The sequence below is a fragment of the Scyliorhinus canicula genome, chromosome 12 (assembly GCF_902713615.1).
Source record: "Scyliorhinus canicula chromosome 12, sScyCan1.1, whole genome shotgun sequence".
NCBI classification, from domain to species: Eukaryota; Metazoa; Chordata; class Chondrichthyes; order Carcharhiniformes; family Scyliorhinidae; genus Scyliorhinus; species Scyliorhinus canicula.
The window spans coordinates 63,958,443-63,981,708 of NC_052157.1; the positions used below are offsets into that span (position 1 = coordinate 63,958,443).

The window sequence follows — 23,266 nt, forward strand, 5'->3', positions numbered from 1 at the left end:
TGGCACTGCCAGGGTACCCACGTGGCACCAGTGCCAGAGCACCATCCTTCCCTTTATTTAAATTTTTTTTTAGAGTTTTGGGGCAGCAGGGTAGCATGGTGGTTAGCATAAATGCTTCACAGCTCCAGGGTCCCAGGTTCGATTCCCGGCTGGGTCACTGTCTGTGTGGAGTCTGCACGTCCTCCCCCTGTGTGCGTGGGTTTCCTCCGGGTGCTCCGGTTTCCTCCCACAGTCCAAAGATATGCGGGTTAGGTGGATTGGCCATGCTAAATTGCCCGTAGTGTCCTAATAAAAGTAAGGTTAAGGGTTGTTGGGTTACGGGTATAGGGTGGATACGTGGGTTTGAGTAGGGTGATCATGGCTCGGCACAACATTGAGGGCCGAAGGGCCTGTTCTGTGCTGTACTGTTCTATGTTCTATGTTCCCAATTCATTTTTTCCAATTAAGGGACAATTTAGCACTGCCAATCCCCCTAACCTGCACATCTTTGGGTTGTGGGGGTGAAACCCATGAAAACACGTGTAAAATGTGCAAATTCCACACGGACAGTGACCCCAAGCCGAGACCGAACCTGGGACCTCGGCGCCATTCAGGGGCTGGTTTAGCACAGTGGGCTAAACAACTGGCTTGTAATGCAGAACAATGCCAGCAGTGCGGGTTCAATTCCCGTACCAGCCTCCCCAACAGGCGCCGGAATGTGGCGACTAGGGGCTTTTCACAGTAACTTCATTCAAGCCTACTTGTGACAATGAGCGGTTATTATTATGAGGCAGCAGTGCTAACCACTGCGGCACCATGCTGCCCTCGCACCATACTTCCCGAAGGGCATACGGCTATGGGCCTCTGATCCGCTGGGGGACCTTCCGAGCACCTCTCCCTCTGGTCCCCGTTTGTGGGGACCAGTGCTGAACGGTGCTCAGCCGAGGTTTCTGAGGCGAAAGGGTTGAACCCCCAAAGCCTCAGGTACCTCGGGAATTTGCACATTAGAGTGATTCTTACTGCCTCGCTCTAATGTGTAGAGTTGCAAAAAAGTGATCCATTGTGGGCAGGATTTGCATCGCAGCGTCTCGCAAGATCCAACAGGAGTGGAGTCTCCCCGCTTTCACCATCCAGGCGCTCCGGTTTCTTCTCTTACGGGCCAGAGTTTATAGAACCCCAAATGGTATCATGGAGTTCACCTGACCCATAACTTTGAATGGATTGTGGTTATGGGGAACACATGGGCCTACTTTATAGGTGTGGTGCCACAGAGAGCTAAAGTACTTTTTTAAAAAAAATAATTTTTATTGAAAATTTTTAAATTTACACAACAACATCAAACCATACTAAAATACCAACGATAACAGTAATAACAGCAATCATAAACCTTCGCCCCTCCTCAGTGAACAATCCAACATATTAACAACAACTTAAGTTAACCCATTGTTGTTACACAACCGTAGCAAAAAAAACAAAATAGAAACTATAGTTAGGAACAACCCCCCACCCCCTCTCTTTCTCTCTCTCTCTCCTCCTCTCTCCCCCCCCCCCCCCCCCCCCCCCCCCCCCCCCCGGCCGTCTTCACTGTCCCCAGATTCTTAGGGTCGCCGCCACCACCGGGCTCGTGGTAAACCTCTTAGGGGAGAGCAGCTGCGGCGCCGTTACCGTGGCACCCAGGCTCGTACCTCTACATGACGCCATCTCCATTCTTTTCCACGCCCCTCCCCCCTCCATCACCCATTTACGCACCATTGACACATTGGCCGCCCAATAGTACCCCAAAAGGTTGGGCAGCACCAACTCGCCTCTTTCCCGCCCTCGCTCCAGGAAAACCCTCTTCACTCTCGGAGTCCCATGTGCCCACACAAAGCTCAAGATACTGCTAGTCACTCTCCTAAAGAAGGCCCTGGGGATAAAGATGGGCAGGCACTGAAAGAGGAACAAGAACCTCGGAAGCACCGTCATTTTGACAGACTGCACCCTCCCCGCCAACGACAATGGCAACATGTTCCACCTCTTGAACTACTCCTCCATTTGATCTACAAGTCTGGTGAAATTATGTTTGTGAAGAGTCCCCTCAGTCCCTGGCCACCTGCACCCCCAGGTACCTAAAACCCTCCCCTGCCTGCCGAAGCGGGAGCCTACCAATTCCTTCCTCCTGGTCTCCAGGGTGCACCACAAACACCTCACTCTTGCCTAAATTTAGTTTATAACCTGAAAAGGTCCCAAACTCAGCTAGCAGCTCCATCACCCCCGGCATCCCTCCCACCGGGTTCTCCACATACAGTAACAGGTCATCGGCATACAACGACACCCTATGTTCCTCCCCACCTCGCACTAAACCTCTTCACCTCTCTGAATCCCTCAACGCCATCGCCAGCGGCTAGATTGCCAATGCAAACAACAAGGGGGACAGGGGGCAACCTTGCTTGGTCCCTCGGTAAAGCCGGAAGTACTCCGACCTCCTCCCATTCGTGGCCACGCACGCCATCGGGGCCTCATATAGCAGCCTCACCCATCTAATAAACCCTTCACCAAATCCAAACTTCCCCAACACCTCCCATAAGTACCTCCACTCTATCGAAGGCCTTCTCTGCATCCATCACCACCACTATCTCTGCCTCCCCCTCAATCGCCGGCATCATGATGACATTCAATAATCTCCGCACATTCGTGTTCAGCTGCCTTCCCTTCACAAAACTTCTCTGGTCCTCGTGTACAACCCCTGGCACACAGTCCTCTATCCGGGTGGCCAGGATTTTTGCCAGCACCTTGGCATCTACGTTGAGGAGAGATATGGGCACTACTGGGGGTCCTTGTCCCTCTTTAAGATAACGAGATCAGCGCCCGCGACATCGTCGGGGGCAAAGTCCCCCCTTCCCACGCCTCATTAAGTATCTGCACCAGCAAAGGGCCCACTAGGTGCACCAACTTTTTATAGAATTTCACCAGGAGCCCATCCGGCCCCGGTACCTTCCCTGACTGCATCTGCCCGATCCCCTTAACTAGCTCCTCCAGCTCAATCGGCGCCCCCAACCCCTCCACCTGCTCCTCCTGCACCTTCGGGAAAGAAAGCCCGTCGAGGAACCTCTCCATTCCCCTCCTCTCCCCCGTTGGTTCCGACCGGTACAGTTCCCCGTAAAAGTCCTTGAAGACCTCATTCACCTCTACCCCCTTCCGCACCACATTCCCACTCTTGTCTCTCATTCCAGCAATTTCCTTAGCCACATCCCGCTTGCGGAGCTGATGAGCCAGCATCCTACTCGCCTTTTCACCATGTTCGTACATTGCCCCTTGTGCCTTCCTCCACTGTGCATCCGCCTTTCTAGTGGTCAGAAAATCAAATTTAGCCTGCAGGCTGCGCCTCTCCCCTAACAGTCCCTCCTCTGGTGCCTCTGCGTACCTCCTGTCTACCTCCAGCATCTTTCCCACCAGTCTATCCCTCTCACTCCTCTCGCTCCTCTCCCTGTGTGCCCGGATGGATATCAGCTCCCCGCGAATCACTGCCTTCAGGGCTTCCCAGACCACCCCCACCTGAACCTCCCCGTATCATTCACCTCGAGGTACCCCTCAATACTTGCCCGGACCCTCCTACACACCTCCTCCTCAGCCAACAACCCCACATCCAACCGTCACAACGGGCGCTGGTCCCGCAACTCCCCCATCTCCAATTCCATCCAATGCGGAGCGTGGTCGGAGATTGCAATGGCCAAATAATCTGCCTCCTCCACTCTCGGAATCAGTCCCCTACTCACCACGAAGAAGTCTATCCGAGAGTAGACCCTATGTACATGGGAGAAAAAAGAGTACTCCTGTGCCCTCGGCCTCACAAACCTCCATGGATCCACCCCACCCATCTGGTCCATAAACCCTCTCAGTACCTTGGCGGCTGCCGGCCTCCTACCCGTCCTAGAGCTGGACCAATCCAGTGAAGGATCCAACATCGTATTGAAGTCCCCCACCATGGTCAAACCTCCCGCACCCAGATCCGGGACCCGTCCCAACATACGCCTCATAAAGCCCGCATCGTCCCAATTTGGGGCATACACACTAGCAAGTACCACCTTCTCTCCTTGTAGCCTGCCCCTAACCATAACATACCTACCCCCCTTATCCGCCACCACCTCCGATGCCTCAAACGACACATTTTTCCCCACCAGAATCGCCACTCCCTGGTTCTTCACATCCAACCCAGAATGGAAAACCTGCCCCACCCATCCCTTCCTCAGACGGACCTGGTCCGCCACCTTCAGGTGGGTCTCCTGAAGCATTGCCACATCTGCCTTTAGCCCCCTCAGATGAGCAAGTACCCTCGACCGCTTCACCGGCCCATTCAATCCTCTTGCATTCCAGGTGACCAACCGGATCAGAGGGCGTCCCGCCCCCCCTCCCCCGTCGACTAGCCATAGCACGTCAACTGCCCGCCTCAGGACAGCACCCCCTGCCCGACTCAGTCCCCACGGCGACAACACATCACCTCTGTCCCCCCGGCCCACACCAGCTCCTTTCTGACCCTGCCAGCAGCAACCCGGTATTCCCGTTTCCCCCCCACAGGCTAGGAACCCTCCTAGCCGCGAACCGTCCTCCATTGTACTTCTGTGGGTCAGCTAACTTCTGCTGACCCCGGAAACTCCCGCCAATAACCCGACCCCTCGCAAAGTAGGATCATCCCCCATCCTATCCCTCCTCCAGGCACCGCTCCAGTGCAGGGAAGAACCAGTTAAGGCCCCGCCTCCCCCCCGTCATCGTCTCCTCCCCCCAGCCCCGCAGTGCGGGAAACTGGAGGGAAGCCCGCGCTTTCGCACTGCCCCACCACACCCTTCTGACGCAGCGCCTAAATACCAGCCCCACTCCATACACCAACCCGACATAGAATACAACAAACCCCCCCAACCCTCCCCGCAAGATACAAAACTCAAACAATGCCCCACAGCAAAAAACATAACAGAACAACACCCCCATAAATAACTATATCAAAATTGTAAAAGTACAAAAAAAGAGAACATGGGAACAGCAGAATCCAGTAATAAAGTATCACAACCGACCCCGCAACCCCCAACCCCTAGTTCAAGTCCAGTTACTCCGTCCGCACGAAGGCCCACGCCTCCTCCGGGGAATCAAAATAGTAATGCCGGTCCGAATAAGTTCCCCACAGGTGCGCAGGCTGCAACATTCCAAACTTAATCTTCTTCTTGTAAAGTGCCTCTTTCGTCCGATTAAACCCGGACCGCCGCTTAGCCACCTCCGCACTCCAATCCTGGTAGATCCGTACTACCCCATTCTCCCAGTTGCTGCTCTTCACCCTCTTGACCCAGCGCAGCACACACTCCCGATCACTGAACCGGTGGAACCTCACCAGCACCGCACGCGGGGGTTCATTCTCCTTAGGCTTCCTGGCCAGTACTCTGTGCTCCCTCCAGCTCCAAGGGCAGATGGAAAGACCCGGCCCCCACTAGCGAGTTCAGCATCGCAGCCACGTAGGTTGTCGGGTCCGACCCCTCCAGCCCCTCCGCAAGGCCCAAGATCCACAGATTTGTCCACCTCATGCGGTGATCAAACTCCTCGAAGCGTTCCTGCCACTTCTTGTGAAGCGCCTCATGTCCCTCCACCTTACTCACGAGGATCCAGGCCTCTTCCTCTCGTTCAGTGGCCTGCGCCTGCAACTCCTTGATGGCAGCACCCTGGGTCGTCTGAATCTCCGAGAGCCTTTTGTTCGTTTCCAGCAGAGAGCTCAGTACCTCAGCCTTGAAGTCTGCAAAATAGCGCAGGAGAGCAGCCTGTTGCTCCAGGGCCCACTGCTTCCACTCCTCTGGAGCTCCGCCGGCCTCCATCTTGGATTCCTTCCCCCGTTTCTTCTGGGGAGCTGCTGCCGTTTTTTCCCCCTTTCCACTTCGAGTTCGAGTCATGGACTGCGGGGAATGTCGATCAGCACACCTTCTCCCACCGGGAGACGTTGAAAAATTTCCCTTTTGGGCTCTGTAAAGAGCCAAAAAGTCAGTTTGAAACGGGAGCTCCCAAATGTGCGGCTTCCTGCGTCATCGCCGCCACCGGAAGTCCTGAGCTAAAATACTTTTTAATTAAAACAATATTTATTTATGAAACCAATTAACACTTTATCAACCAACAGTAAACATCTTAACAATTATCAACACCAATGATCCCCACAGATAGAATATTCTATAAGTAACCCTTAATCTTTCCTTACAACATCCCTAAGATAACAAACCCTTTTTAACACAGAGATCAGATTTACATTCACTACTACAGTTATCACTTTGAAATCCTCAAATGATCTGGCGACAGTGTTTAGACTGCAGAGAGAGATCCTTATACAGCTACTTGCTTTACCTGCAGCTATCCAGCTCTCAAAACAAAACCAAACACACCCTGTGGCTGCCTGCTCAAAGCAAAAGTAAAGCAGACAGACAGCCCAGCTCCACCCACACTCCACTCTGACATCACTGCAGCTATTGATAAACACCCATTTCTTAAAGGTACATCTACTACAGCTATTCGATAAACACCCATTTATTAAAGGTACTCGCACATGACACCTCCCACTAGTCCCGAAAGATATGCTGTTAGGTAATTTGGACATTCTGAATTTTCCCTCTGTGTACCCGAACAGGTGCCGGAATGTGGTGACTAGGGGCTTTTTACGGTAATTGCATTGCAGTGTTGATGTAAGTCTACCGGGGCCACATCCCATGTGAGGTGGGTGAGGATGAGGGCATCTTTGGACCTCCAGGCTTTCCGGACCCTCGCCGCTCATTGGCTGGTCCCGCGGGTCCTCCCTGGGCTCATCATCCAGCCCACCCTTGTCCGCCGCCTCCTTATCCTCCGCCTTGGAGATGGCCACATATTCCAGCCCCTAGACCTCCAGCACATGGCCCAGCAGCTGAGTCAGGTTGTGGAGGACACAGCAGACCACCACAAAGCTGTAACGCTCCGGGGGTGTACTGCAGTGCACTACCAGAGGGAAAGGCATTGGAATCGCATTTTGAGGAGTCCAATGCACCGCTCAATGACAGTCCAAGTGGCTGCATAGGCATCGTTGCGCCAAGTCTCCACATCGGCCATCAGCCTCCGTACTGGCGTCACAGCCAGGTCCTCAGCGGATTCCCTTATCCCCTAAGAGACAACCTGCCATCCTGCGGTGGTCCTCCAAGAGCTATTGATAAACACCCATTTTTTAAAGGTACATCCATGACAGTTATTCGTTAAACACCCATTTGTTAAAGGTACTCGCACATGACACCTCCCATTAGTCCTGAAAGATGTGCTGTTAGGTAATTTGGACATTCTGAATTTTCCCTCTGTACCCGAACAGGTGCCGGAATGTGGTGACTAGGGGCTTTTCACAGTAATTTCATTGCAGTTTTGATGTAAGTCAACTTGTGACAATAAAGGTTATTATTATTATGCCTTCGCACATCCCAATTCCAGTGGGTAGGCCTGCTATGTAGCATGTGGGAGTTATTGCCCAGCATCCCAATGAGACCTTGATGCATGGACACTGTGCCTGAACACCTAGAATGCAGCGGCCAGCATCCGAACACCACCGAGTATACTCCGGCATGAACCGGGGAGGGGACCAGCACCCGGTCTAGGTAATGTTGTCTGGGGTACAAGGCCTGTGGTCCGGTGAGCAGGGCCCCCTACTGCGACCGGATGTGTGTGAGCCGCGCGTATCGATGCAGGGAGGGCTGGGGAAGAGATGAAATGAGGAATGGAGGGTCCCGGGGTGGAAAATATCGCTGGTTGCTGTTCTTGCACCCTCTCTAATACCTTACAGGTATTACACATGATGTACGATATCTTGGACCCCGCGGAACTTGCCCTAGTGGTGCTGCTGGCAGGCCGGAGGAGACAGCCATGGCAGAGTCGACAGACACTTGAGGTGGCGGCACATATGCAGGGCACTGCCCCATAGCCTGAGGTCCCGGCCACCCAGCAGGTAAGGGAGATACCCAGAGGGGGAGGCCCGAAATAGCAGAACTTGTACAGACGTCACTGGCCTTTCAAACAGATGACGGACAGCATGTGCCGCAGAAGGCTCCACTTCAACAAGAGGATGATGTAGCACCTGTGCCATGTCCTTGCAGACTTGGCACCACGTGGAGGAGTAGGATACCCACCCCAGTGGCCGTGAAGGTTACCGCAGCCCTGAACATTTCACCTCAGAATCTTTCCAGGGCTCAAGCGAGGCCATGCGAGGCATTTCACAAGCTACAGCCCACAAGTGCATCCATGAGGTCACAGATGCCCTGCTTGTCCAGGCAGAAAACCATTTCAACTTTGACATGGACCAAGCCCAACAGGATGTTCGGGCAGCAGGATTCTGCTCCATCGCCGGACTTAAGGGGGCTAATAGAGGACACGCATGTTGCCTTGCATGCACCTGATAGTCTGGGATGCCCGACCTCAACAGGAAGGGGTTCCACTCCCTGTGAACATCCAGCTCATGTGCAACCACCACATGAAGATCAGACACGTATGTGCACTCTTCCCAGGGAGTGTGCATGTCAGCTACATCCTGTGGCAGTCGGACATCACCGGCCTCTTGGAGGACCACCGCAGGATGGCAGGTTGGCTCTTAGGGGATAAGGGAATCCGCTGAGGACCTGGCTGTGACGCCAGTACGGAGGCTGATGGCCGATGTGGAGACTTGGCGCAACGATGCCTATGCAGCCACTTGGACTGTCATTGAGCGGTGCATTGGACTCCTCAAAATGCGATTCCAATGCCTTTCCCTCTGGTAGTGCACTGCAGTACACCCCCGGAGCGTTACAGCTTTGTGGTGGTCTGCTGTGTCCTCCACAACCTGACTCAGCTGTTGGGCCATGTGCTGGAGGTCTAGGGGCTGGAATATGTGGCCATCTCCAAGGCGGAGGATAAGGAGGCGGCGGACAAGGGTGGGCTGGATGATGAGCCCAGGGAGGACCCGCGGGACCAGCCAATGAGCGGCGAGGGTCCGGAAAGCCTGGAGGTCCAGAGATGCCCTCATCCTCACCCACCTCACATGGGATGTGGCTCCGGTAGACATTCCCCCTCTCACCACTCTTCCCCTCGGCCATCCCCCTCTCCCCCTTTTCCATACTCTCCCCGCGCCCCACCCCCACTTCCCACCCTCTCAGCGTTGGTGTAACAATATTCCAGGGCGGTGGGATTGTATCAACAGGTCACGGTGGACGGAAGGGGGATGATAATGGCCCGCAGAGTGCTGAGCGCTGGTGCTCCTCAATCTATGCCATAGCCTGACCTCTGCCTGTCTGCTGAGGTCTTGCTCACATTCATCACCTGTATATGGTGTGTCTGGAGGGTAGGGGAGGAGCTGAGGATCCCCATGACTGGGGATATGGGGCATGGGATTGGTACTCGGACCCAATTGCAGAAGAAGGTGCCAGAGGTGCCATCCTGATCGAGGCCAACAGACTTCAATGGTGTACAGAAGTGTCCCCAACTGCCCTGATCTCCCGATAATGCCACCTTAGTCACCCCAATCCTCCCATACCCCCACACCCTTCCCCCGCCATGACCCTTTCCCACTACCCCTACTTCCCTCCTATCCCATCCCTTACTCCCAACTACCAGTGCCCCATTGGTGATCTCGATCTGTTTAGCGTCCCGTGCTCTACTGCTGCGTCTAGGTGTGACCCCAGGATGCACATCAGAGGTGGAGGCAACCAGCTGTTTACCGCGTCCCTTAGCCCTCGATGCCCGACGGGTGTCCTATGGTTCTGGAGGGCACTGCGCATTTGCTGGTGGCACATGCCTCGCCTTGCTGCACTGTACCAATTTCTGCCTGCGAGACGCGCCATAGTCAGGCAAGTGGAATTCGTGGGTGCACCCCCTCCTCCTGGTCGGTGCTCAGAGCACCCTGGGATTTACATCGGAATGGGGGGGGGGGGGGGAAACTGGCTTGAGCCACGAGTACCCCTTCTTCATCCGGCTCTGCAACAATGGCACCGAGGAGACCAACGCCAAGATTCGAGGATGCAGATCTGGTAAGGCTCCGAGACGCTGTGGAGGCCAGGAAGGATGTCCTGTTCCCCCCCAGGGTCCAGGAAAGTCAGCCACAGGGCAGCCAGTGCTGCCTGGGATGAGGTGGCAGCAGTTGTGAGTTTGGGGAGTGTGACAAGGAGGACTGGCCTTCAGTGCCGAAAAAGGTCGACGACCTACACTGGGCAGCACGAGTGATGCCAATGTCCCCTGGCCCCCTCCCCCTCAACACCCCAAGGGAGCATAAACCACCCTTTTCCCATGCGAACCCCAAACTTCCCTCCATCCCCTCTCCCTTCAACCCCCCCCCCCCCCCGCCAAACCTCCTTTCACAGCCCCTTTCCCACCACTGTAAACCACACATGTTGCTCATGATGCCCCCTCTGCGTCTCCTCAGGAAAGCTCTCCCATAATCGTCAGGAGAGGGCCCAGACTGGCGGAGGTATGCCGGATTTCACAATACTCACCTCCTTCGAGGAGCGGGCCTTGGTGGCGACCAGGGTGGTCGAGGACAGGGCGGTCACCCACGTGGAGGCTGGCAGACACCGCAGAGGTGAGGAACCTCGAGGCTCCACCTGGAAGACCTATCTAACGTGAGTTGTTATTGCGTTACTAACTGAGCATACCCTCCCGCTGACCACATGTCCATTCTCCCGACGGTCCCACAGCAGACGGCGCCGCCCCATCCTGGACGGGCCCACCCTTTCCTGCCTCCCAAGAGACCACCTCGGAGGACAACATTATAGTCGCGGCTGTGGTGGTATGATTAGCATAGCTGCCTGCCATTGGTGCAGAACACCGGCTTACCATTGGCCCTGGTCGGTCAGGTGCCTCTCGACCGGTTGGTTGAGACCAGTCATGTGACGGCTCCCCAGTTGGTCGAGAGGCTGAGTTAACCCCGCCTCCAGGGCGGGGTATAAATACCCAGTACTCCCGGCGGTTGTCCATATACTGTAATCGACCGCAGGGCTAACATCTAGCTGATTAAAGCCATACTTTTGTCCAGCAACTCGTCTCGCGTTCAATTGATGGTACATCAGCGGCACAGCTGTCATCCCCACCATCCACCAGCGCTGATACACACACCACAGTGAGACATGTTAGCGGTCAGGCTTCTGGGGCAGTCTGGTGAGTACCATACTGCTGGTGATGCACATCAGGTGGAGGAAGGAACCCCGGTAAGACAGCAGTCAGAGGATTGCGAGATCCCAGGACCCAGCTGGGTCCCAGCCTGATGCTGAGCCGGTGGTACAGCGTTACCTGGAGCTGATTGAGACAATAGGGAGCAACTGCGACATTCAGAGAGCGATGTCAGTGTCACTCCAGTAGGTCCATGGCCGATTGGAGGAGTCCCAGATCTACAGGCACCGGAGATGTTGCCGGTAATGCTTCGCATCGATGCCAACTCTGCTCTGGTTCCGCGCCTGGTGCATGATGCCGGCACCATTAGTTTTTTTTATTGGATTTTTGAACAAGGTATATTTACCGTTATGTACACAAGATAAGAAACATATATATACACACATATATGGAAGAGAAAGGCACACCCGAACATATCAAAGAGAGGAAAATAATACATAGTAAAAAAAAAACAATAAAAAATGAAATAGAATAACTGGTAGGGTATTGTGCACCAGCTCGACAGCGGCAGCTCTGTACACCTGTCAAAAATTATTTACACTACGTAAGTAGGCAACGATTTTCTGGGGGGGGGGGGGGATTGGGGAGGCAAATATACATTTGTGTGCCGGGGAGGTAATTACAGTGTGCGATACTTGGCTGTGTTTCGTGTTGTTGTCGCCTGCTTCTCCCAGACGGATCTCGCTGCTGCCTCGCGCTCGCCTCCGCTTCTGCTGCTCCTCCCGTACTCTGTCTTTATTTTCCTCGTTCCCCGCTCCTGGAGATGCCATGCACGTTCTGGTATCCTGTGCCTTCCTTCCGGCTCACCCCCCCCCCCCCCCCCCCCCCCCCCGTGGTTCACCTTTCTTTCCTCAGGTTTTGCTGTCCCCCTCCCTCCCGGTCTATCTCTCCCTTTCATGCCTCGGCTACTTTCCCCTGATTCTTGACTACTTTCCCCTGATTTTTGGCTACCTGGCTATTCTTCCTCTTGCTTGTTGGCCACAAACAGGTTCCGGAACAGTCGCGTGAATGGCTCCCACGTTCTGTGGAAGCCGTTGTCTGACCCTCGGATGGCGAATTTGATTTTCTCCATATCTCCGAGAGGTCAGACAGCCAGTGTGCAGCTCTGGGTGGTGCTGCTGACCGCCAGTCAAACAGGATTCTACGGCGGGCGATCAGGGAGGCAAAGGCAAGGGCGTCTGCCCTCCTCCCCAGGAATAGATCTGCTGGACCGAGACCCCGAAGACCGCCACTTTCGGGCATGGCTCCACCCTCACCCCCACCACTTTGGACATTGCCTCAAAGAAGGCTGTCCAGTACTCCACAAGTCTGGGGCAAGACCAGAACATGTGGGCGTGGTTGGCCGGGCCTACTTGGCACCATTCACATCTATCCTCCACCTCCGGGAAGAACCTACTCATACGGGTTCTTGTTAAGTGGGCTCTATGTACCACTTTTAGCTGCTTCAGTCTGAGCCTTGAGCACGTGGCAGTGGAGTTGACCCTATGCAGTGCTTCGCTCCAGAGTCCCCACCCTATCTCAATCCCCAGGTCATCTTCCCATTTCTTTCTTGTCGCGTCCAGTACGTTGTCGGCCCTTTCTATCAGTCGGTCATACATGTCACTACAGTTTCCTTTGTCTAGTATGCTTGCGTCCAGTAGTTCTTCCAAGTAGTGTCTGTCGCGGCGGTTGTGGGTACGTCCTTGTCTCCTCTCGTAGGAAGTTTTTAAGCTGCAGATACCTTAGCTCGTTCCCCCTGGCTAGCTGAAATTTCTCTGTCAGTCCGTCCAGTGTTGTGATCCTGCCGTCCGTGTATAGGTCCCTGACTGTCAGTGTCCCTCCGTCCTGCCCCCACCTTTTGAAGGTGGTGTCAGTCAGTGCTGGTGTGAACCTATGGTTGTTGCAGATGGGAGCTTTGTCCGACATTTTGGTCAGGCCAAATTGCTGCCGCAGTTGGTTCCAGGATTGGAGGGTGGCTATCACCACCGGGCTGCTGGAGTGCTTTTTGGGTGGGGATGGGAGTGCTGCCGTGGCGAGGGTCCGGAGGGAGGTCCCCACGCAGGAGGCCTCCGCGCGCACCCACTCGGCCTCTGGCTCCTGGATCCATCCCCTTATTCGCTCGGCTGTCGCCGCCCAGTGGTAGAATTGTAGGTTTGGGAGGGCTAGCCCCCCCTGGATTTTGTTTTTTGTAGGACCTTCTTTGGGATGCAAGCATTTCCCCCCCCCCCCCCCCCCCCCCCCCCCATACGAACGCCATGATTAGTTTGTCCAGCGCTTTGAAAAAGGCCTTGGGGATATAGATCGGAATGGATCTAAACAGGACGAGGAACCTGGGCAGTACGTTCATTTTGATTGTCTGGACTCTCCCCGCGAGGGAGAGTGGGAGTGTGTTCCATTTTTGCAGGTCCTTTTTTACTTCCTCCGTCAGACTGGTGAGGTTCCATTTGTGGATCCCTTTCCAGTCATGGGCTATTTGGATCCCCAGGTAGTGGAATTTGTGTCGGGCTTGTTTAAACGGCAGCCCCTTTAGTGCTGCCCCTCCCCGGAGGGGGTCATTATCACATTCAGCAGGCGCCTGATGTTCGAGGTAAGCTGTCTACCTTTGACGAAGCCTGTCTGGTCCTCTGTGACCACCTCAGGTACACAGTCTTCTAGCCTTTTGGCTAGGATTTTGGCCAGTATTTTTGCGTCTGCGTTCAGCAGTGCGATGGGTCTGTATGACCCACATTCCGTTGGGTCTTTGTCTTTCTTAGGTATCAGCGAGATTGAGGCCTGTGCTAGCGTGGGTGGCAGTGTGCCCCTAGCTAGCGAGTCTGTGAACATCTCCCGCAGGTGCGGGGCCAGCACTGTCGCACATTTTTTGTAGAAGTCTGCCGAGAATCCGTCTGGTCCCGGCGCCTTCCCCGCCTGCATGGAGCTAATGCTGTCCATGATCTCTCCCAGTGCTAGTGGTGCTTCCAAGCCCCGTTTTCTGCCCTCCCCCACGACTGGAATGTCCAGTCCATCAAGGAACCGTTTCATCCCAGACTCCCCGCTTGGGGGCTCTGAGGTATACAGCTCTTGGTAGAAGGCCTTGAAGGTTTTGTTAATCTTTTCTGGTTCCGTTTCTAACATGCCTCTGGTAACCCTGATTTGGGCAATTTCTCTGGTGGCTGCCTGCTTTCTCAGCTGGTGTGCCAACAGGCGGCTGGCTTTGTCTCCGTGTTCGTACAGGGTCCCACGCGCCTGGCGGAGTTGGTGCACTGCTTTCCTGGTGGAGAGCAGGTCAAAGTTCCTTTGTAGCTCTTTCCTCTCCGCCAGGAGCTCTACGGTCGGGGCCTCGGAGTATTTACGGTCTACCTCCAGTATGGAGTCGACCAGCTGCTGCCTAGCCACCCTTTTCTCCCTATCTCTTCGCGCTTTGAAAGCAATGATTTCCCCTCTTAGTACGGCCTTCAGCGTTTCCCAGAACGTGTAGGGTGAGACCTTCCCGTTCTGGTTGTTCTCCGTGTACTCTGCTATGTCCCGCACTATCCTTTCGCTGAAGTCCTTGTCAGCTAGTAAGGCACCGTCCAACCTCCATGTGGGGTGTTGGGCCCTGCCTGTCTCTAGCCGCACGTCCATGTAATGTGGAGCGTGGTCTGATATCACAGTTGCGGAGTATTCCACTTTGTCTATCCCTGGAAGCACCATTTTCCCCACCACAAAGTCAATTCTGGTGTATACATTGTGTACTGGGGAGAAGAAGGAGAATTCCTTCTCCCCCAGGTGGGCGAACCTCCAGGGGTCCACCGCTCCCATCTGCTCCATAAAGTGACTGAGTTCCCTTGCCATGTTTGAGGTTTTCCCCGTTTTGGGGTTTGATCTGTCTGTCTTTGGATCCTCTACACAGTTGAAGTCCCCCCCCCCCATGATTAGTCGATGCGTCGCTATGCCTGGGATTTCTGCCATGGTCTTCTTGATGAAGCTCGTGTTATCCCAGTTGGGTGGGTACACGTTGACTAGTACCACTGGTGCCCCATCCAGGGCCCCTCTGACCATGACGTACCGTCCCCCCGGGTCCGTAACTGACTTTGTCGCCCTAAACATCATCCGCTTGCCGATCAATATCGGCACCCCCCCTGGCCCTTGTCCCATAGCAGGAATGGTAGGTTTGTCCCACCCAGCCCTTTCTTACCCGCAGTCGGTCCTGCTCTCTCAGGTGTGCAGGTGTGTGTCTTGGAGGAAGACCATGTCGGCCCTCATATTTCTTAGGTGGGTGAGGACTCTTACGTTCCAGGTGGCTATCCTGGTGGGGGGCTTCTGCCCCTCACTCCTGTGGGATTTACCATACTTATCTGGTGGACGTGCCCCTGCCCTCCGGGGTTTCCCTTTGTTAGGGGGCGAGGATGGCCGCTGTCACTGCTCTCCCCATGCGGGCGGGTCTCTGCGCTCCGGGGTTTCCCCTTGTCCCGGGGGCACCCGCCATGACCGCCCACTGTGTGTCCGCCACGTGGGTAGTCCCCTGCACTCTGGGGTCTCCCTTCGCCCAGAGACCGTACTGGGTGGGTGCTTGCAGCAGTTCCTTGTTTCGAGCCCTTGGTTGTGGCCCTGTTCCTTTTCTAGCCTCGTTTGTCCCTCCTTCCCTGCATCCCCCCTCCCCGGTCTCTTGCTCCCTGTGTACCCCCGCCCCCGGTCTCTCCCTTTTCCCTCCTCCCCCGTTTACCCCTTCTTTGTCCCTCTTTCCCCTGTTCCTGTCCCCGTTTGCTCTCCCGACTCTGATGGGCGGTCCCCCCATCCCTTGCCTGGCGCCTTCCCCCCTGTTGGGGGCGCGCTGCGGCCCTGCTTTGTTGCATGCCCCCGGCGCTAGCTTTCCTGCTAGTATGGTGGCCCCCCTCTCGAGAGTTACTGTCTCGCTTCTCCCCTGCCTGGCCTCTGCGGTTTTCTGCCCACTCTTCCCCCATCCTACCCTGCACCCCTCTCGCTTGCTCTCCCTTCTCCACTACTCTCGTTCCCTCGTGCTGGGGCCTGGTCTCCCACCTGAAGCGCTCCCTCGGGCAGTGGTTTACTCTTTACTCAGGGTGCTTTTGCCGCGGCTGGGGCGGGGGGGGGCTGGCATTGCCTCACTCCCCCGGTCGGCGTGTTGTTGCCCCTTGCCAGGGGCCCCTCATCCCTACCCTCGCTGGTAGTTTTCCAGCCCGTGTTCCTCGACAAACATGTTTGCCTCAGCGGGGGCTGTAAAGATGTATTCTCTTTCTTGGTATGTGACCCAGAGTTTCGCTGGGTACAGCATACCAAAACGCACGTTGCTCCTGTGAAGAGCTGCTTTCGCTCTATTGAACTCTGCCCGTCTCCTGACTAGATCTGCCCCAACATCCTCATAAATTCTAATGGCGTGTCCTTCCCATTTGCTGGCTCTTTTTTTCCTGGTCCAGCACAGGATTGTTTCCCTATCCTGGTACCGGTGCAGTTTAGCTATCACTGCTCTCGGGTGGTCTGCCTTGGGCTTCGGGCGCAGCGACCGGTGTGCTCTGTCCATTTCTGGTGGATTGGGAAAGGTTTTCCTCCCCACTAAGTTGCCCAGCATCTCGGCCACGTATGCTGTCGGGTTTCTACCCTCGATCCCCTCTGGCAGGCCCACTATCCTGACATTTTGCCTTCTCGAGCGGTTTTCCTGGTCGTCTACTCTGCCCTTCAGGCTCCTCTGTGTTGTGCCCAGTCTCGTCACCTCCCTCTCCAGGGCCGTGACCCGGTCGCTCATATCAGTCGCTGCTTTCTCCAGCTCCTTAATGGTTGCCCTCTGGGCTTCCAGTTTCTCCCCCTGGGCATCCACTTTCTCCTCAAGTCTGGCCAGGGCCTGCTGCACCTCTGTCATGGCCCTGGTCACTGCTGCCTGCACTGCGGCCTCTATGTCTGCCTTCGCCTCTGCCTTGTTTACCTGCTGATGCTCCCTCAGCGCCTCTTTGTTCTTGCCTCTTGGTGGTCACTGCCGGTTGTGGGGGGGGGGGGGGGGGGGGCTCGGTCCCTGCTGCTCTGTCCCAGCTGCTCTGTCCCTGCTGCTCTGTCCCCGCTGCTTGGTCTGGGCCGCCGCTCGTTGCACACCGCGCTCTCCTGGTGGGGGTGGCTGGGTCGTTGGTCGCTCCTCCGTTCCCTCCTCTCTGCAGGTTCGGTCCCGCTTCGGTCCGGGCCGCTGCTGCTCCGCTCCTGACCTGCATTCTGGTGCCGTGGGGGGGGGGGGGGGGGCTTTGAATTTTTTTTTTCCCCCCCTCCTCCCGTTGCGGAGGCCCCCTGAAAGAAAGCCCCGATCCCGTTGACCTGCAGGAGCCCTTTCTTTTTTGACCGCTCCGCTCGCCAACCGGAAGTACTCTCCTGCCGGCACCATTAGTGAAGGTGTCCAAGGAGTCGCGCAGTCGGTGATGGCCATGGCTGAGTGTCTCGGCAGAATGTCTGACTCGCTAGGGCATGTCACCCAGTATCATGCCGACCTTAATAAGGTTCTACAGGACATGTCCCGCTCTCAAATGGGCATGGCCGAGGTGCTGCAGAGGTTGTCCCAGTCGCAGGTAGGCATTGCCAAGGCACTGCAGAGCATGTCCCAGTCACTGAGGAGTATTGCCAAGTGTGGCGACATGTTGGTGCAGACCACAGGGAACCACCAGGGCTGGCAGAGCCAGTTTATACAGGGACAGCCGGGGTTCGAACCAGCTGCCCCTCCGTCCGAAGGTGAAGCCCCAGGGCCCTATGCACACTGAGCGGGAGGAGTGGGTGCTGACCATCCTATAGAGTGGCGGCGCTGGCTACCACCTCCGCCGTGTTCCACCCCTCTAATGAGGCCGCGTCTCACAGCCAGTACACTTAACAGGACAGCACGGCTGTACTTGTGCCACCGACAAGTGCACCGAGGCCTTCAGAGCCCCAGAGGGCACCCGCCAGGGGCATTGAATGCCACGGGACAAGGTAGGCAGCTGGCTGCCTTCATCTCTTATGTGCATCCTAGGGAACACCTAGATGTAGTGGTAGAGCGAGGAGAGCCAAGCACATTGACGATCACTGAGGGCACCGGGGGAGATGGGGTAGTGGGTGGGAAGTAGATAGGGGGTGGGGAGGGGGGGGGGGGGGGGTCCAGCACCTTCGGGACAGTGGGGAATTATAAAACACATTAAACACCAGTGCACTACCAGTATGTCTCTATCACTTTCTTCGGCAATGCGGACCGACGTCAGATCCCTTGGCCCATCTCTCCAGACATCTCCCCATCCTCCTATGGTGCCACCTCTGTGAGGATCCCTCGCCCCCAGCTAAGGGTCCCCCACTCCCCACCGAGCAGAGGGGAAGCAAACCCAGCACCCCGGGCTCTTTGCCTGCGAACAATCATGGCTACTCACCTCCTCAGCTCTCCACAGAAACCCTTCCGCCAAGTTCACGTTTTTCAAAAGGAGTACTAATCGACGCCAGCGTGAGTACTTGCTGGGGAGGCTGCTGAATGACAGGAGGCTGTTGGATATGGGGTGGCTCTCGTTAATTGTATGGAAATTGGGCTCAAGTGGTGCAAATTGTTTTTTGCCTCGCTACGGTGAGATCCTGATTTCGCCGACGGGAGCGGGCCGGTTGCATCTCAAGCTGTTTGGCGCCCGGTGCGGTTCTCATTTTTGGCCTCGCCCGCTATTCACTGGCTTTGTTTCGCTTGAGCAAGAGCGTAACGATGCCGGAAGATCGTGCCCTGAGAATTTCTTTTGGCACTGAGGAGCTGAACTCAGAGATCAGGTCGCCATTTTGAAAGGGTGCCCAGACCTCTCGGTGAGCGTGTGCGTCCCTTGCACACTCCACCCATGGGCAGTGTCAACCCCCACACACATGGGCATTATGCTATACTCCCCCAAGTGAGGACACCCCACTCTGGGGTCCTCAGGGCCCCCCTCTTCAGACACCCCTGCAACCCCGTACAGGCTCTCCTTTCCAGGACACCTGCCACACCCCCAACCTCCCAGAGGCCCCTACTTACCTGCTCTGCACCCCTCTCATCCTTCATACTCCCCTTTCATGGGCATGGCCCTGCCTTAGATCCTGACCCTTGGCAATGCCATCTGGGCACCCTTGCACTGGCACCCAGGAGGTGCTCCTGCTGGCAAGGCAATGCCAGGATAGCAGTGCCAAATGACAGCTGGGCAGTGTCAATGTGCTCATATTCCAGGAGAAGGGCCAGGGAACCACCTGCACTATCCCTGACCACACAGGGACCTCCGAGGGCCCGCGAGACCTCTCAGGTGTTGTTTCATATGGTCCACGTTTGTGTGGACCAGTACTGAATGGCGCCTGGCTTCAGCCTCCCTGGGGAGACCGGGAAATCCCTAGAGGCTGGTGGATACCAGGTAAGCTCGCTGATGCACTATTAATTACGACGAGACGAGAGTAGAGAGTATTCGAGGCTTTATTAAGCAGAGATGTGTGGTCTCCTGCAGCTGCTACCAGAATGTAAGCAGCTCAGTTCTGCACACACATTTATACTCCGCCTACTGGGCGGAGCCAGCAGGCAGGGACTTATCCCCGTACCTATAGTACAGGAGCCTCACCGTATTACCTCTAATAATCATCGTTACAACTATTATACAATCAGTGGTGACTACCACATTCACCCCCTGTTAGAAAAAGAGTCCAGCGGGGATGGTGGAAAAATTTACAGTTTGGTGAAAAGTTAAAGTTTACAGTTTGGTGAAGAATTTACTAATTCAGCCGGTAGGGTGCCTTGATCCTTCGCTGTGAGTGCCTCGGTCCCGATGTTGATGCGGGCGCCGACTTGGTCGCCTGTGGCTCCGGGAGAGGGTTGGGTCCTCGTCTTTTTTCCCGGGTGGAACCAGTGGGAGGATGGATCGTCCTGAGGCGGGGGCTGTAGTGAGCTGCGTTGGGAGAAGAGTGGGTGGCGCCGGGGAAACCGGAGGAGGAGGGAGTCAGGTGGTGGGTGGGGTACCAGCTGGTGCCAGGTCCCGGAGGGAGACTGTGGCCTGGCGCCCGTCGGGGTACGCCACGTAGGTGTACTGCGGGTTTGCGTGGAGTAGTTGTACCCTTTCGACCAATGGATCCGCCTTGTGGATCCACACGCGCTTGCGGAGGAGGATGGGTCCAGGAGCTGCCAGCCCTGTTCGGAGCGAAACCCCAGAGGTGGACTACCTGGGGAAGGCAAGGAGACGTTCATGGGGGGTTTCAGTAGTTGCAGTGCAGAGTAGTGATCGGATGGAGTGGAGCGCGTCGGGGAGGACCTGCTGCCAGTGGGAGGCCGGGAGATTTTTAGACTGTAGGGCCAGCAGGGCGGCTTTCCAGACCGTCCCATTCTCTCTCTCCACCTGCCCGTTTCCCTGGGGGTTGTAGCTGGTCGTCCTGCTCGAGGCAATGCCCTTGCTGAGCAGGATCTGACGCAGCTCATCACTCATAAAGGAGGATCCATGGTCGCTGTGGACTTAAGCGGGGAAACCAAACAGAGCGAAGATGCTGTTGAGTGCTTTAATGACCGTGGCAGACGTCATATCGGGGCATGGGATGGCGAAGGGGAATCGGGAGTACTCATCGACCACGTTCAGGAAGTACGTGTTTCGGTCGGTGGAGGGGAGGGGCCCTTTGAAGTCCATGCTGAGGCGCTCAAAGGGGCGGGAGGCCTTCACCAGGTGCGCTTGTCTGGCCGGTAGAAGTGCGGTTTGCACTCCGCGCAGACCTGGCAGTCTCTGCTGACAGCCCTGACCTCTGCAATGGAGTAGGGCAGGTTGCAGGCCTTTATGAAGTGAAAGAACCGGGTGACCCCTGGGTGCCAGAGACCATCGTGTAGGGCAAGGAGTCGGTCCACTTGTGCACTGGCACTTGTACCTTGGGATAGGGCATCGGGAGGCTTGTTGAGCTTCCCTGGGCAATACAAAATCTCGTAGTTGTAGGTGGAGAGCTCGATATTCCACCTTAAGATTTTATTGTTTTTGATCCTGCCTGTTGTTAAACATGAAGGCAACCGAACGTTGGTCAGTGAGGAGAGTGAATCTCCTGCCAGCCAGGTAATGCTTCCAATGCCGCACAGCTTCCATGATGGCTTGGGCCTCCTTTTCGACAGAGGATTGCCGAATTTCAGAGGCATGGAGGGTGCGGGAAAAGAATGCCACGGGTCTGCCCACCTGGTTGAGGGTGGCGGCCAGAGTGACATCCGATGCATCACTCTCGACCTGAAAAGGGAGAGCCTCATTGGCCGCATGCATTGTGACCTTGGCGATGTCTTCCTTGATGCGGTTGAAAGCATGGTGGGCCTCAGCCGTCAGGGGGAAAACTGTGGACTGAATGAGTGGGCGGGCCTTGTCCGCATAGTTAGGGACCCAGTGGGCATAATAGGAGAAATCCCCAGGCAGCGTTTCAGGGCCTTGGGGCAGTGAGGAAGGGGCTATTCCATGAGGGGGCGCATGCGGTCGGGATCGGGCCCTAGAACTCCACTTTCCACAATATCACCAAGGATGGCTAAGCGTTTGGTGCGGAACACGCACTTCTCTTTATTTTACGTGAGGTTAAGGAGTTTGGCGGAGTGGAGAAATTTGAGGAGGCTAGCGTCGTGGTCCTGCTGGTCGTGACCTCAGATAGTGACATTATCCAGGTACAGGAAGGTGGCCCGAAGTCCGTACCAGCCAACCATTCGGTCCATTTCATGTTGGAAGACCGAGACCCTGTTAGTGACGCCGAAATAAACCCGAAGGAAATGGTAAAGGCGGCCATCTGCTTCGGACGCAGTGTATTGGCGGTCCGCCTTGTGGATGGGGAGCTGGTGGTAGGCAGCTTTCAGGTCCACTGTAGAGAAGACCGGTACTGTGCAATCTGATTGACCATACCAGATACGCGTGGGAGGTGGTACGCGTCAAGCTGCATGTACCGATTGATGGTCTGACTGTAAACAATGACCATCCTGTGTTTCTCCCCAGTTTTAACTACTGCCACTTGGGCTCTCCAGGGACTGTTGCTAGCTTCAATGATGCTTTCCTGCAGCAGCCGCTGGACCTCCGACCTGATGACGGTCCTGTCCTGGGCACCGTACCGTCTGCTCCTGGTGGCGACGGGTTTGCAATCCGGGGTGAGGTTTGCAAACAGGGAAGGTGGTCGACCTTAAGGATCGTGAGGCCGCATACAGTGAGGGGTGGTAGGGGTCAGCCGAATTTCATAGTTAGACTTTGGAGGTTGCACTAGAAGTCCAGGCCGAGTAACAGGGCAGCGCAAAGGTTGGGGAGGACGTAGAGTCGGAAGTTGCTGAACTCTATGCCCTGGACGATGAGGGTGGCGATGCAGTACCCCTGGATTTCCACGGAATGGGATCCGGAGGCCAGGGAGATTCTCTGGGTAATGGGGTGTACCGCAAGTGAGCAGCGCCTTACCGTAGAGGGGTGGATGAAGCTATCCGTGCTCCCAGAGTCAAGAAGGCAGGAAGTCTTGTGCCCATCGACTTTCACCATCGTCGTCGCGGTTGCGAGGTTGTGAGGCCGGCACTGGTCGAGCATGATGGAGGTAAGCTGGTGCTGGTATGCCCTGGGCTGGTCGGTGTTGGTGGCAGGCGATAATCAACCGGACGAAGTTCCCACGAGCAGGGGTCCTGGGGTGCCATCCAAAATGGTGGCGAAGATGGCGGCACCCATGGCAGGCGGCGTTAAAGATGGCGCCGCCCATGGGCTGCATGTGGTCTGCTGGGAGGAAGATGGTGGCGCCCACGGGTTGCACATGGTGGGTGTAGGATCGTTAGGGCTAGAAACTGCTTCGATCGATCGGGCCCGGCGCACCGCAGCAAAACGTCCCATCTCTCCGCAGACCTTACAGGTTGCACTCCACGCCGGGCAGCGCTGCCGGGGGTGTTTGGTCTGCCCGCAGAAGTAGTATTTAAGCCCCCCATTGCTTCCGTGTAAGTGAGCGCATCCTGGATAAGAGGATAAATATCAGAGCTCACCCGTGAATAAAGGACCTGGAGATTCTGTGCGTCCGAGGGTTGTTCGGTCGATGATCAGAGGTAGCTTTCGAAGCAAGCTAGCCAGTGGTCGAAGGCCGCCGTGATATTGACTGCTTGAGTGTGCAGCTGTAGGCGATCAGGCTTGATACAAAGTTCCATTGCTTTAATATCTCTGCTTAATAAATTGATGCACTATCAATTGCGTTGAGACGAGAGTCGACAGTAATCGAGGCTTTATTAAGCAGAGATGTGTGGCCTCCT

At 55.8% G+C, this 23,266-nt stretch overlaps 1 protein-coding gene across 1 annotated transcript in view; it reads left to right on the forward strand.

Moving 5' to 3' along the window:
- The window catches only part of LOC119974496 (zinc finger protein 420-like), a 66,849-nt gene that overhangs the window by 28,618 nt on the left and 14,965 nt on the right, over positions 1 to 23,266 (forward strand). The gene's annotated exons all lie outside the window — the stretch shown is intronic.